This window comes from Aquarana catesbeiana, linkage group LG01 (assembly GCF_042186555.1).
Source record: "Aquarana catesbeiana isolate 2022-GZ linkage group LG01, ASM4218655v1, whole genome shotgun sequence".
NCBI classification, from domain to species: Eukaryota; Metazoa; Chordata; class Amphibia; order Anura; family Ranidae; genus Aquarana; species Aquarana catesbeiana.
In genome coordinates, this window is record NC_133324.1 from 401,209,954 (window position 1) to 401,225,660 (window position 15,707).

A 15,707-nucleotide genomic window follows, 5' to 3' on the forward strand; every position below is an offset into this window, starting at 1 on the left:
AGAGGTGATCAAATACCACCAAAAGAAAGCTCTATTTGTGGGAAAAAAAGGACGTCAATTTTGTTTGGGTGCAACGTCGCACGACCGCGCAATTGTCAGTTAAAACAATGCAATGCCAAATCGCAAAAAGTGCTCTGGTCAGGAAGGGGGTAAAATCTTCCGGGGCTGAAGAGGTTAAATATGGGAACCACATTGGCCTTGCACTAATCCAATGGTCCTCTGCCAGTCATTAAACGGTCTCTAAAAATTGGAAATAATGGATTAGAAATAACAGAGCTCAACTCTGTTTGGGGTTTTGTCAATACTATCCTCTTCATGGATTTGATTTCCCCCATTTCCTTTAAATACAAAGAGCTGAAGAATGTATTTAATAAATGTGCCTTCTCTTTGTCTCTAGTCACCAAATCTATACTATCTTGTAAAAGACCTACATGCTTGGACCTGATCTTTTTATGATTATCACATTTGAAGAATTTGGGGGAGGAGGAGTTGTCCTACTATCTTTTGCAACCTGTTTGTTTTGAATTTTTACAGCCTTGATTTCCTTTCTACATATACTGTTACATTTTTTGGAACCTTTAAATGATGATAGCGTTCCTTAGTTTTTATAAATGATCTTTTCTTATTATTAAAAGCTTGTTTAACCACTTGAGGTCCGGGCCATAGCCGAATAACGGCCACAGCGCGGACCTCAATTTCCCGGAGGCCATCATGGGACGTCCTCCCCTGTGCACGCGCACCCTGCAAGGCGTGCGGTGCGTGCGCTGTGATCACCGCGTCACGGAGACTCGGATGATCACAGATCCGAGTAAGGGGCCAATCCCGGGCCCCTTAGCATGTGATCAGCTGTCAGCCAATGACAGCTGAGCACATGATGTAAACAAAAGCTCGGTAATCGTTTTTTTCTTTCTCCTCATGCTGTCAAAAGCCGATCACTGGCTTATGTTAAAGGAACATCGGTCCCGAAGAGGAAGGAGGCACATATGCCTCATCTGTGCCAGCCAGTGCCACCTGCCATTGCCACCTGCCAGTGCCCACAGTGCCCAGCAGTGCCACCTATCAATGCCCACAAGTGCCACCTATCAATGCCCACCAGTGGTGCCAATCAGTGCCACCTAGCAGTGCTGCCTTCAGTGTAAGCAATCAGTGCCCATCACTGCCACCCATCAGTGCCCATCATTGCCACCTATCGGTGCCCATCAGTGCCGCCTCATCAGCGTACATCAACGAAGGAGAAAAATTACCTGTTTGCAAAATTTTATAACAAAATATTAAAAAAATATAATTTTTTTTTTTAAATTCTTTTTCAATTTTTTTTAACAAAAACTAAAAACCGCAGAGGTGATCAAATACCACCAAAAGAAAGCTCTATTTGTGGGAAATAACTGAAAATTTCATTTGAGCACAGTGTTGTATGACCGCGCAATTGTCATTCAAAGTGCGACACCGCTAAAAGCTGAAAATTGGTCTGGACAGGAGAGGGGTTTAAGTGCCCAGTAAGAAAGTGGTTAAACTTGGGCGTACTAGAGTCAGGGGAAATTCTTCCTCTCACTGGTTTGAAAGGTCCTTGTGATGAATACCAGCATATCAGGCTGGTAAGGAATCGTTGATACTCCCTGGGTGCTAGGGAATTGGTCACCAGAGGAAGCTTGTCCAGCAATAAATATTCTGAAGCTATTCGGTCATCCTTCAACACTGGACCTCTCAACTGCAGGGTCATCCAGTTAGAATTCTGTCAGACAATGACACGGCACTAGCTTACATCACCCATCAGAGAGGGACCAAAATCCTTTTGGCTGTAGAGATGCTGATAAGATTCTGGCTTAGGCAGGACTTTAGGTCCCTGTCTTAACTGCTGTGCACATCCCAGGCATGGATTATTAGCATGGAGACTTCCTCAGTCATCAATGTGATCAGTCCAAATCAATTCACAGCCCTGATGAAAGCAATTGCAGGCTGCCAAGTGACATTTACAGCAAAAATAGACTCTCTCCAGATCGATACTGGGCTGATCTGTAGGGATATGGAGAAGTTCCGCAACCAGCTGACAGATGCGGTACTCCACTTGGAGGACACAGTCAGAGAGCATTCGGCCCAGCTGCATACCCTGTACACCAAGGTACGCTCCCTGGAATTCAAAGCAGAGAATGCAGAGAATTGAAACTACAGAAACAACCTGCGCATAATTGCCCTGCCTAAGAGAGAGGAAGGCCAGGATCCTGCCTCATTCTCTGAACGCCTCTTCCGCACCTTTCTGCCTCAGGTGCCATTTTTCCCTTCTTCACAGTGGAGCATGAACATAAGATGCCGACGGCCAAAGGCCCACCAGTATTTTCATCCTTCAACTACTTAACTTCTGTGATTGAGTGTCAGGGCTGGGCTCAGCTCTTCCTTCTCTGAGCTGGCCGCTCAGCTGTCGGTTAATAGCCAGCTCCTATCTCTCCACAGTGACTAACCTGTTGATGATATCCTGCTCCTCAGTCCTGCTTACTTAAGCCGTCCAGCCCAGATCTTCTCTGCCTTCGCCTGGTCAACATCACAGAGACTCTCTCCTGCGTGCCTGTTAAAGACTTGCTTGGCTGACGTCCCTTCTGGTTCCAGATCCTGCTTGCTGTTCCACTATGCTGATCCCTGGCTTCCTGACTTCTTGGCTTGTCTGACCTTCCGTTCCAGTTACCGAACTTTGGTTATGTCTTGACTACGTTTGTTCTATTTACTTTTATTATTATTAAACAAGTGTGATTTAACTGTACTTCTGTCTCGGTATGATTCATGGTTTCTGAGAGCGAGACACGATACATCAGGAAGAAAAAAAGCAAGATGAGCTTCGCTATGAGGCCGCCAAATTAATGATCTTCCTGGACTACTCCGTGGAAATACATCTGACATCTGCCTGACCGGGTGAAGCTTGCCCTATGCCAGAAGGAAAATAAATACAGTATGCTTTTTCCTGCTCATTTATGAGTTCAAAGCAGCAACTCTACTTGTTTTTTCACTAACCCTAAGGATTCATCCCAGTGGATTGAGATGCTTCCGAGATTGTGAGTGTGCTATTATACTTATAGGTTTATTTCCAGTAGTGGATGCCGCCTATACTCATGATTTCTCTGCAGTTGGTGACTACTTCTACATGGATCCCAATTTTCTTTACAGTTAGTGCTTCTCTTTCTGACAGTATGGGGCTCCGAGGGTCCCCCGGATCTTCTAGGCCCTTATCCATCTGCTTCTACTGCCTTATACACCCTGTTCCAAATTATTATGCCAATTATATTTTCCTCATTTACCTAAATAATTGATGTAAACAACAGTCAGCATCATTCTCAATAGTTATCAACTATTAAGAGTACAATTCAAATTTTATTGAACAAACCTCCTATTGATAACAGTTTTTTTTTTTTTTTCAAAATAAAAAACTTACAATGCACTGTTCCAAATTATTACGCACAGTAAGTTTCAAAACACTTTATAGGTTGTAAAGAACTTAAAATTGTAATTTGTTGTGTTTGCAGCATATTTACTGAAATCAAAAGCTATTTCAATCAAACTTTGAACAACATTTTAACTTTTATAAACATTTTAAAAGGTTGCGTTACATTTTAACAAAGGACCCCTTATTTGATAGCAGTCTTGCATCCATTGAATTTGTGAATTTTTGGACAGTTTCTGCTTGAATTTGTTTGCAAGATGTCAGAAAAGCCTCCTAGAGCTGCTGTTTGGATGTAAACTGCCTCCCACCCTCATAGATCTTTTGCTTGAGGATGCTCCAAAGGTTCTCAATAGGATTGAGGTCAGGGGAGGATATAGGCCACACCATGACTTTCTCTCCTTTTATCCCCATAGCAGCCATTGATGCAGAGTTATTCTTTGCAGCATGAGATGGTGCATGCATGAAGATGATTTTACTACGGAAAGCATAGTTCTTCCTTCTGTACAAGGGAAGGAAGTGGTCAGTCAGGAGCTCCACATACTTTGCAGAGGTCATCTTTACACCTTCTGGGACCCTAAAGGGGCTGACCTGCTCTCTTCCCATGATTCCAGCCCAAAACATGACTCCACCACCACCTTGCTGACATCGCAGCCTTGTTGGAACAGGGTGGCCATCCACCAACCATCCGCTACTCCATCAATCTGGACCATCCAGGGTTGCACGGCACTTATCAGTGAATAGGACTGTTTGAAAATTAGTCTTCATGTATTTTTCTGCCCAATGCAGCCATTTCTGCTTGTGAGCATTGGTTAGTGGTGGCTGAATGGAAGGTTTATGCACAGTTGCAAGACTCTGGAGGATTCTACACCTTGGTGTCCATGGGACTACGGAGGCACCAGCAGCTTCAAATATCTGTTTGCTGCTAGGTAATGGTGTTTTAGCAGCTGCTCTCTTGATCCGATGCATGGATCTGGCAGAAATCTTCCTCAATGTGTCTTTATCCGCACGAAACTCGTCAAACTCTGAATCAGCCACAAATCTCTTAATAGTGCGATGATCACACTTAATTTTTTGTGAAATATCTAAGGTTTTCATACCTCGTCCAAGGCATTGAGTTATTTCACTCTTTTCGGCAGCAGAGAGATCCTTTTTCTTCCCCATATTGCTTGAAAATGGTGCTCTGCTTAATAATGTGGAACACCCTCCTTTAGTAGTTTTTCTTTAAATTGGGCTCACCTGGCAATCTAATTATCACAGGTGTCCGAGATTGTTTTCAGTGATCAAAAGAGCCCTGAGACACAATGCCATCCATGAGTTAAAATGAAAAACAAAATATTTAATCTTTGTGACACTGAAATAGAATTTGCATAATAATTTGGAACAGGGTGTATTGCCGAGGGCTTGTCCCTGCTACAGAAGTAGGGGATAGGCCCCACTATTTTATTCTATGTCTCACTCCAACCCTGTCTTTGATATGGGGTACATCTTCCGATACCTACCTCTATGGGATATGAGGAATTAGCGCACTAGCGGATTGTGCTTGACTCCCCGGATGAATCGCAGCACTGTGAAGAGGCACAGCAAGCAGCAGGATCTTGGAGAAACACAAGTGTGGTTTATTTACAAAGTCTGTGTTCACAAAGCGCATGTACAAAAACAGCAAAATAGAACAAAACAGAGAACAATTTTAATGGTAATTTTAATCACCTGTCTATTATTTGTATGAATTGCAGCCATTTTAAGTCTCATCTTATTATTTCTCAAAAAGCAATGTTTTCATATATATAATACTGCATAGTCATTACAACTCAGCACTGCGTGACAACCTACAAGCAACTACGGGGGGCACACTTAAGGAACCCCACGCCCTTGGACTTATCCCAAGGAGAACAGATCTGACTTGCGTAACTTTTTATTTGCTAATGCTGTTAATGTTGTGTAAAGATTATAAAAGGCTGTACTACTATAAACAATTTTGGCAGTCTTTGTTTGTGAGCAGATCCCTCCACACATGTGTACAGCGTGTGTCAAATAAATCTTATATGATTTGTAATCTACCCACAGACGTTTGCTGCTGGTCATTACGCCACCTCCCCATAAACAGCGTCATACTACAAACACAGGAACCTAACTACTTGTCCTGGAACGGCCTACTGCTGCTATACAAGCAAGTGGCTGCTCCCCAGTCTGTCCTAAACAGAAATCTGGATCCAGGGTGGAGCAGTCTGAGTTTTATAGAGCCCAGAGTACTCAACCTGCTGCAGTTGAGCTCATTAACCCCTCAGTGAGCCAAACAGGCATGCTACACAACACGATTTGTAACATGTAGCATGAATCGGCATGAAGTGCTAACTCCTAGATTTGAAGTGCCTTTGATCTTACATACAGTATATTTGAGCTACCTATTTGGTTTATAGCCCTCCACTGGTAATATTCCATGTTTGGTTTGGGGAATCAAGCACACCAAGGTTCTGTTGGTGATGCAGGGTGGCATGGGGAAGGGAAGTTGCTTCTTAGTTTTATGCACTATGGTACGAGGGAGGGATGCTTTTTTTCCTATCTGGGTCTGAATGTACATGTATTGGTAATTATTTTTGCTTACTTTCCTGATGGCCCCAGTGGCGCTGATTTCCTGGAATTTCCAGGGGCTAAATGTTAAAATCATAAGATCCCTGGTATTCAAATACCTTAAAACCTATTGTAGCAAGGTCTCCGGCCTTGTCCAGTGTAATGAGGACCTCCAGGCCAAACCTAGCTGACATCCTTCAATATGTGGTAGGTAGTGAGGTAAAGTGGGTGCAAAGATGTTGAAAGTCATTGTGCGCCAGATACTTCCTGAATGTAAAAGAGGTTTTATTTCTTTTGACAATCCTTTTGCATTTTTGCGGGAAAGAGGATTAGGTAGTTGCAAATTCAATTGACAGGCTCTGAGACTTCAATAGGAGAACAGCCATGCAGGGAAAGGCCCCAGCAAGAAGCCACATCTGCACATGCAGGAATGCTGTTTCCTATGGCAACAGTCTTTAACAGTTCCTAACTGAAACATAGCAGTCCTTTCAGCTTCACTAAAACTGCCTCTTGCAGTTCTTCAACGCTGAGCTCCCGGTCTCTCACTAGACCCACTGATTCACTGACTCTGAATCCCTTGAGCTCCTCCAAGGTTTGCGGTGGTATCCCCTCAAGCATCAGCCACGCTTCCTTGCTGGGTCCCTAGCTTGGCACTCCAGATGCTTTTCAAGCTTCACCCCAGCTAACTGACAAGGAACCTGATTTGATTTACAAGGCTGCTCTGCAAGCATCTCCTCTGGGTCCCTGACTTGATCCCCGCCTGAATTTTCCAGATTCCTCACTGTGTCCGTTCGGTGAGAATATGGTTACGGTACTTTCTTCAGTTACTCACTGTGGTCCCTGGTAAAGGTGGTTGGTGCCTTTGTGGCGACAGCTTCCCTTCTACCTCTGACCACTGACAGGTGGTCGGAGGTAGAGCCGTCACTTTTGGTTGGATTGCAAGCTGCAATCCCAACCCTGCGCTGCTCTCTTTACTTCTGGACAGGGCCTCACACAGCCTAGCAGCCAGATGCCCCCGGGATAGGCCAAATCTCCGGCCTAGCAGCCCGGGGCGTATGACACACATCCACCCAGACATCCATCCAGGTGGCACGTGACATAGATCACCTGACCTCACCCGAATATATAGGTTCTCCCAGCAGGCCAAGGGATTCAAGAAAACCCCTGCCCTTTGGCTGAGATGCACCATATACTCATAACCTGACCTTGGGTTGCCCTTCTCGTATCTAGTACCACCAAGCACCCGGCCACCTAGTGGTAGAAGAGAAAAGTGCAACAAGGCCAAACTTGGGGAGAAAACAATAGATCTCTATCAATCGACCAAGATAACTGCTCTTGGCAAGTAAATTTGTGAGGAGCTTCCTGACTAAGCCCCAGGGTGCTACATCATTGTAATAGAAATTTGTAAGTTCTGTATATAATTATATTCTATTTTGTATGTATTGCACACTGTCCTCACTGTGCACAGAGCACTAATAATGTTTTCAGTACATGTTTACATTCTTTCGAGTCCTGATTAGAATTAGCCTGCCTATGTAACGCCCCTTGTTACCATAAATGTACAATTGTAATATTAATGCGATACCTACGTAATCATGTGTATAAAAACCTTTAAATGCGTCATAATAAAACAGGACAGTTATTTGGAAAGATGCTGAGCGCATCTTTTGTGTCTGTTCCCTACTGCAGTAGTTATTATTAATTTGGAACCACTAATCAATATGAGGATAGGAGTTGCCTATCATCAATTTAACCGAGTCAGCATGGCGAGCTTTGCCTTAGGAGGGGATTCCAGGTGACCCTGAGTATCCGAAACGAGGAGCTTGAGACGATCCGGGAATTTCTGATAATCAGCCGGCTGAGGTAAGCCTTTTGCTTACATTTGAGTTATCAGACTTCCTTGATTGGTAAGGCATTTTCGGGACAAAAGGTACCTATTTTACTCCCCTTAATCGAACTGTATTGATTGGTGGTTATATGTTATGTTGTCTATTGTCCATCGGAGTGTTATAGATAAGAAAGGGAAGAATAGTGCTGTTCACGGGTATATATAGCACATCTAGTAGATAAAGTAGTTTAGAGGCAAGAGGGTATAGGCACATGTAGAGAAGACTGGCCAGTCATTATTGGCTATAAATAAGTAAGGGAATTAAGGGTAAGAGACCCTCAAAAATGCCCAGCGCAGGAGGAGCGCTATATATGAACCGAAGGTGCAGTTCTGCCTATACTGAGCCCCTAGATTAATGGTTAGAGTGGACAGGGATCCACAATGGGTAACTGGGTTACCAAAGTCCACAGGGACTAATGCCCCGTACACACGGTCGGACATTGATCGGACATTCTGACAACAAAATCCTAGGATTTTTTCCTACGGATGTTGGCTCAAACTTGTTTTGCCTACACACGGTCGCACAAAGTTGTCGGAATTTCCGATCGCCAAGAACGCGGTGACGTCAAGCACGTACGACGAGACTAGAAAAGGCCGGTTCAGAACCAAGCGCGGCACCCTTTGGGCTCCTTTTGCTAATCTCGTGTTAGTAAAAGTTTGGTGAGAGACGATTCGCGCTTTTTCAGACTCGTGGCTTTCAGATCGTTTTCTGACGTTCAGTTTGTGCTTGTGGGTTTGTATCTGCTCTTCAGTGCGTGCAGTCAGTTCGTATCGGAGTTTTCTGTGCGATCTTGTCCGCTCGTTGCTGTTTTTCAGGTCGCTCTTCACAGGCCTTGCTGTTCTTCAGTGCGTTCTGTTACTTCGTTCTGAGCAGCCGACCGTTTTCTAGCCATGTTTCGTATGCGTACTCCTCGTAGAGTTCGTGCTGTGTGGGGGCTTGGTGTTGGGGTCCTGACCTTGACACAAGTCCAGTCCATGAACAGGGTGGGGAGGAGTTCATGGACCAAGAATTTGTTGCTTCAGCGTGACCAGTTCTCTCATATGCCTTTGCTCCGTGAGATCCGTGAGAATAATCCTGATGATTTCAGGAACTTTCTCAGGATGACGGACCCCGTGTTTCACCGTTTGTTGGCTTCGCTGACCCCCTATATCAGCAGGCAGGATACCTGCATGAGGCAAGCCATCACTCCGGAGCAGAGGTTGGTCGCTACCTTGCGGTATTTGGCCACAGGGAGAAGTCTGCAGGACCTCAAGTTCTCGACAGGCATCTCCCCCCAGGCTCTTCTTTGTGGACATTTACTGCTTGTGTTTGTTTTAGCTGACCCTGACAGAAATGTGTGGAGTCCAGAAAATGTCGTGATTGTGTAACCTTATGCAAAGCACTGTTGGCTGTTATTTACTAAATGCAAAGACACTTTTCACTACAAGTGCACTTGCAACTGCACTGAAACTGCACTTGTAGTGCAAAGTGGATTTCCCCTTAGGAAATTACCCCCATTTTCTCATCAAACAACAATTACATCACCCCAAAAGTGTTGTAGTGTTGAGACAATAATCCACACATTCTTGATGAACAATCTTTTTAATACCTGCACAATCACATGTGCATTTACCAAAGGTTTTTCTGACAAACCGACATGTTTGTTGTATAACAATTTTTGTGGTGCCATTATGCAAAATCAAAATGTGCATTTTATAGAAAACAGGCCTGTGTAAAACCCACAAGAAAGACACAAATCTTGATCTTACAAATGTCACATTTGGTAGAACTTGAAGGCAATATCAGACATGAGTATTTAGGAACTGTGTTTGATATTGCGTTCAGATGGGGGGAAATCACCCCTGGAAAAGCCAAATTTGGAAAATGCACACAAATTGCCCAATGTCAACATGTGCTACCTGCCATCACGGGGGATCAAGGGACGTGTTTTGGGGGAGAAAGCCCTTCCTCACCGCTACTTTATTATTGAGGAAGGGGTTGCACCCCCAAAACGCGTCCATTGATCTCCCGTGATGGCAGATAGCACATGTTGACACACTGTGTGCATCCTCCAAATTTGGCTTTGTGCAAAATCACAAAAACATTTCGCACATTGTAGCACACAAAAGAAGAAAGTGATTTGGAGGGGCTTTAAACTCGCCCCAAAACATCAATGATGTTTTTATATTTTGGAATAACATCATTGATGTTTTGCTTGATGTTTTCCAATTGTAAATTGCACCCCATGATCTCCCCGATCACAATCTGGGCACTTTCTGATGTGAAAGGATCTTCATCCACAACATCACGATCACCTAAAAAGAAAGGAAACCCAAAATAAATTAGGTTTGCCAAAAAATGCCGCCATCCATCTCTTATCTGAGCCTGTGGTCGCAGACACTCACCTGTTGTGGTGACTACTTCCACCACGTCTTCTTCCTCCTGCTCAGCTTGTGTTGGGGGGATTTCCCCTTCTTCCAGGGGGGGGGGGCTCTGGTCTCCTCGGATGAGGGGTGTCCTCCGAGTCTTTTCTCCCCTATGTAAAACAAAAATTGTATACTTAGCACACAGATATTTGATGGCAGAACTATAGAAATAGGAAACATTGCTTGGAAGTGGGGTACAATGATCTATTTTAGCAGAGTTCCAAGATGTAGCTTTTTTAGTGTCCTTTGTCAAGCTGCAATACTTTACCTGTTTGGTACAAGCTTCACAGATGTAGACCCCCCTATAGTATACACTGGAGCACCTGTGTGCCCCCCCTAATAAAAAGGGTGTTCTGGGGTCCCACACTAGTGCTCCAGTGTCCAGATGTGAAAACAGCTGCTCAGTGTCCTCTCCTTACACACAATCTAGTTTGCATTTCATTCTAGTAACAAACCCATCTACACAACCCAATTCTTTGAAGACAAGTATAGGGCGTCAAAATGGTGGCCAAATGCATATGGCCTAAACAATGGTATTTTATCGTCCGAAATAAAAATGTGTGATCCGAACGAATAATGTGCCCATGAACATGAAAGTTGCCATTTTAAACTGTACAACAGTTCCTAAAAGCACATGGAGCAGCACGAACGTAATAAACACAAGAACAATAGGAACACAGCACAACTACTTACTTTTTTGCAGCACTCTCCGGATCTTTCTGTACTGCTCATGTTCTCCGACCACCGCTTCCTGAGCTGATCTTTCGATCGTCGTACCCTGAATTTCCGGTGCAGACTCCTGACCACTTTCGCCATGATCTTGGCCTTTCGGACATTGGGGTTGGGGTAAGGCCCATACTTTCCATCATAGTCGGCCTTCTTCAGGATGTCCACCATCTCCAACATCTCCCCAAAGGACATATTTGAGTCCTTTAATCTCCTTCTGGATTGGGACGTTTCAGGCTCCGGCCTTTCCTCCCCCTCCTCCTCGTTGCTGTACTTAGCACTATCCTGCTGTCTCTCCGCCATGTGCTCTTCCTCCACTGCGCCAAACGAAAAGGGGCGGGGAATAGAATAGAAAGAACGTCAGGGGCGGGCGGAGTTATACGCATGCGCAGTGTGTATAAATCGTAACACGCGCGCGTCTTACGTACGATCTGTGAGCGGAGGAAGGAGCATCGGAGACGCCGATCGTGCTAACGAAGGTAGGATCTAAACTTGGGCCTATACTGCTTCGAAATTGAAGCCTATATTGTAACAAGATTAGGGGAGTTTGGCCTGACATTAGGGTTTGTCTTGTGTTGTGTCTTGCAGAGAAAATGGATGGGTTCAACGACCAAAATTTCCTGCCCCTGTTCATAGACAAGTACAGGGAGCTGCCCTGTCTGTGGCAAGTGAGACACCCCCACTATAATCACAAACAGAAGAGGCAGGCAGCGCTGGAGAAACTGCTGGAGTTGGTGAAGCCGGTGGTCCCCACAGCAACCATCCCTTATTTAAAAGCTAAAATTGGTGGGCTGAGGAGCACTTATCTTAGGGAGCGCAAGAAGGTCACAGATTCCCAGAGGTCCGGAGCTGCAGCAGATGACGTTTATGTCCCCAGGCTGTGGTACTACGAGAGACTGCGATTTCTGTCAGACCACACTGAAGTCAGGGAATCCCTCTCTACTCTTCCTTCCTCTCTTCCTTCCACAGCAGCTGAGGCTTCCGATGTCCAACCTGGGCCTTCCAGCCAGGAAGAAGTGGAGGAGCCCAGCTGGAGTCAGGTATAGCATTGTTCTACTGATTTCTGAGCAATAAATAAATGATGTTTACTAGATGTTATTATTGATCACTAATTGCTGATTTCATAAAGTGTTTTACATATCAATAGACAGTAGTGGGCACCCAAAATTGGGACAAGAATGAAAACCGCTGGGCTCAGAAGGATAGTCTGTTATATTTGTTAACATTCAATTTGCAGCAGTCAGGAGGTGAAAATTGTGTGTGATTGATGAAAACAATACTAAAACTATGTCCCTTTTTCATACACAGGAAGACCTCAGCCAGGAGGAGGCTGTGGAATGTGGCAGTCAGGAGGAGGCGGGGATTAGTGGCAGCCAGGAGGAGGCGGGGATTAGTGGCAGCCAGGAGGAGGCGGGGATTAGTGGCAGCCAGGAGGAGGCGGGGCTAAGTGTCAGCCAAGAGAAGCCTGGGACAAGTCGCAGCCTGACTGAGTCTCAGGTTCCTCCCCTCCGCCTGCCATATAAAAGGGCCAGGAAGGCCACTCCCAGTCCTGTGCAGGATTCAGTGTACAGGCTGATCCAGGAGGCTTCGGCGTCCCTCAGAGCCTTCCCCAGTCCTGAAGAGGCCTTTGCCTGCATGGCTGCCACCAAATTGCTGGGCATGCAGGAGGGCCAACGCAAGATCTCTGAGGACCTGATTTATAAAGTCCTTCGTAAGGGGGAGAGTGGGGAACTGACACACAAGACGGATGTCATGGAGAGGGACCATCATCCTCCTCCTCCTCCTCCTCCTCCTGCTGCCACAACTCCACCACCACAGCCAAAGCCTGTAAGGAAGCGTGGAAGGAAGACCAAAGAGTGATGACCCTGGGTTCAGTCTGGTCTGACAAAAGCTGCAGTCTCTCGTATGACCACAGCCTGGGGACACAGATGTCATCTGCTGCTTTCCGGATCTCTGGGACTTCTGGACCAGACTGCCCTCCCTTAGATAAGGACTCCTCAGGCCACCAATTTTGCTTTTAAATAATTGATGTCTGCCCTGGGGGTCCAAGGCTTCACCCACTTCTGCAGTTTCTCCAGCGTTGCATCCCTCTTTGTTTATAGTTGTGACCCCTTAATAAAATATTTTTAGGGAAATTCTACTCTCCTGTGTGTGTTTTCATCCAAAAAGGACAGTTTGTTGGTGACGATTCAGGTACATTTCTAAAGTACAATGTGAAATTAACAAGGGACAACAACACCAAACAATCTCCTCCTACAGATTAAATAGAACAACATATCAATGGTGTTGTGGGAACTTGTCACAAAAAACACACAAACATTTTCGGGAGTACTAATCAAAATCACCAAAAAAAAATAAAAAGAGAAACACAAAAAAAGATTCTACATTAAAGTAAAAAAAAAAAAAAAAAATGTTGTCAGATGTGAGAAATCAAAATATATTGAGGGAATCCCGATAAATAGTAACGAAAAAAGTTTGTGAGAAGTGTGTGTGAATATGAGCATCAAAACGACTTAATTCTTGTCACATTATAAAGAAGAAGAGAGTGCGCTGTATTAAACCATTTTTTACATTGCAGCGTGACGAAAGTGCTTTATCCATTATGAACGCTAAGTTTACCAGAACGAGCTGTCCCGTGTCGGAAATTCTTCTGAGCATGCGTGGCACTTTGTGCGTCGGAACAGGCCACACACGGTCGGAATTGACGCGATCGGATTTTGTTGTCGGAAAATTTTATCTCCTGCTGTCCAACTTTGTGTGTCGGAAAATCCGATGGAAAATGTCCGATGGCGCCCACACACGGTCGGAATTTCCGACAACACGCTCCGATCGGACATTTTCCATCGGAAAATCCGACCGTGTGTATGGGGCATTAGAATCATGCAGAGTAAACAGCTAGAGAAACAGTTATCTGTGTGAGAAGGATGGATCAAGGGTGACAATAACACTAGTCAGAAAGGGACATTTTGTGGGATGAATTTGGGGTCAGGCACTATAACTATTAAAGTCAAAACAGAGAAATGAGAGGTAAAACAGAATACCTTATATGTTGTCAGAGAGGGAAGATGGGATGAGCATAGAAGCTAGATATAAAGAATATCTGAACAAAATAAGGAAAGCAGAATTTAGGCAGGGAAATATTAAAGAGTTAAAAGAAAGTGAGAGAATGATATGCATGTGTTGTGTACAAATGGGAAAAATATAAGCGATTTTAGAGAGATATTGGTGTATGTGTGTGCGAATGCTGGGACCTTTAGTTCTATTGCTTGTGTGTGTCATGTACGTGATGTGACCTCCTACTTTGTGCTCTCGTGAAAGAAATGTGGCTGGGATGAGAGGTCAGTGATAATCTGGAAGGACACCATGCCAATTCCAGTTTTTTAGACAAAACATTTATAACATTTATAACAAAATGTGCCGGGTTAACGAATCTAATGGTAAACAATGTAATCACAATTAATTTTTGAATCTGTTTTCCAGACATGGTAAAATGAAGGTTACATTTAACCGTGTATTACACAAATTGAATATCCTTTGATAGTGGAAACAGTGCATTTAAAAAAGGGAAGTTAAGTTAAACTAAGTAATAATGAGTATTAATTTCTAATATGAGTTTAACAATTTTATTAATAATATAGATATATTGAAACTGGTTTAGACAACCTTTGGTTGGAAATGAAATCCAGGTTATTGGGGAAATTTGTAAAAATGGGATTAGTTTAGATTAAGATAATTTTGTAATTTTACATTTATACAATAAGCCCTTATTGAGAGGAAAAAAGATTAAGATGAGGTTGTTATTTGGAATACAGCTGCCATAATATTTAACAAAGACAAGATGGATGGGAAACATAAAAAGTTTTTCTACAAAAATGAAATTTTAAGGTTCTTGATAATAACTTGATGTGCGGTCCATGATGTGAGAGTAATAATAAATAAAATTTAAATAAACAGACCCATCACATCAAGTCCACACACCCTGTTAGGATAGATGCCACCTGCAGCCTGTTTTATAGCTTTTGATGCTTTCTGGTCCACCATACAGATTGTTGATCCTTTTGTTTTTATTTATTTTTATTTTTGAAGTCTAAAGCAGAATGTGTGGATTGTGAAATGATGTGCCCCTTTTCCTTGTAAGTGCAGTGGTATAAGCAGAAGGATATTTTGGATTTATGGGCATCTCTCCATGACCGCAGGGTATTGTTATAATATTGCCAGGAAAAAGTTGTCTTTTGAAACATGAAACTGGAGTTCTTACACAAACAGCGTGATAGAAAACAAGCCATTGTAATATATTTATGCAAGCTGGACCCAGTAATGAAGGGTTCACCCCAATATATCAGAGCTGTAGCTTTATGCAAAGGTGTTATTAGACAAAGTTAGGTATTGTTTTGGTCAAACATTTAATTTTGAATGGTCCGACATTCTGCGCAGCAAATATACAGCTAACTAAATGTTTGTCTAATGAAAGGTTTAAAATATGAGTTTGTTTTTGTACAAATCTAACAATGAAAAACGCTTACATTTATTCAAAAGAAAGGAAAAACCACATGTGTTAAATTGATGGTGTAGGAAGCAGCTGCTGTGAGCCCAGTGCAGGACACACTCCCTGAAGACCCAGATATTACATTTTTTGTAGATTTGAGGATGCAGTTTATCACCCAGAAGGATACTCTGTATTCGAAGTCATTG